The sequence below is a fragment of the Rhagoletis zephyria genome, unplaced genomic scaffold (genome assembly GCF_001687245.7).
Source record: "Rhagoletis zephyria isolate East Lansing unplaced genomic scaffold, Rhagoletis_zephyria_1.1 Rzeph_scaffold_12624, whole genome shotgun sequence".
Lineage (NCBI taxonomy): Eukaryota > Metazoa > Arthropoda > Insecta > Diptera > Tephritidae > Rhagoletis > Rhagoletis zephyria.
Genome location: NW_016169698.1, coordinates 11,811 through 12,454, shown reverse-complemented (window position 1 = coordinate 12,454; position 644 = coordinate 11,811). Strand labels below are relative to the sequence as shown.

At 29.5% G+C, this 644-nt stretch overlaps 1 non-coding gene across 1 annotated transcript; it reads right to left on the bottom strand.

Moving 5' to 3' along the window:
- Positions 1-319: 319 nt before the first annotated feature.
- On the bottom strand, positions 320-392 carry TRNAR-ACG (transfer RNA arginine (anticodon ACG)). Its single transcript has one exon. It is a non-coding gene; the product is annotated as a tRNA-Arg (tRNA).
- Between the last annotated feature and the right edge of the window lie 252 nt (positions 393-644).

Below are 644 nucleotides of genomic sequence, written 5' to 3'. Positions count from 1 at the left end.
ACATATTAAATTTATTTTGTTTTTAACTAAAATAAAATAAAAAAAAACATTAAAAACAAAAATCAAATAAAGATAAAAATTAAAAAAACAATATGCAGGAATACATGCAAAATAGCGACAAATATTTTTTAGATTCACATTCATGCATTTCCTTTTAATTGAAGACTTCGATGTTTTCAACTTTATTTTACCAATTTCGAAATATTAATGCCTAGCGTAGTCATATGCGTGGAAGACGAGTATGTACATATGTAAATATGTATACTTTTTCTCATATTATAATTAAAACTTTCATAAAAAATAATGAATTGCTATACTTCGATCCTGCCAGGAGTCGAACCTGGAATCTTCTGATCCGTAGTCAGACGCGTTATCCATTGCGCCACAGGACCGGTTGGCAATTCTGGTTCCAATGACAAACAAGCACAACTCATCATTCATTCATACGCTTGCCCATGAAAAGTTGTTATTTTTTTTGTTTTGTTTTTATAGCATTGAGTGACGTTGAGTGTGCTCGATAGAAGCGAACAAAGAAGAATAAACAATAAATGTTTGTATGTTTGTATGTTTGTAGTTGGTTTATGCTCTTATTAATAAAAATATGCACAATGTGTGTATGTAAAGAAATCAAAACCCCAAAATAT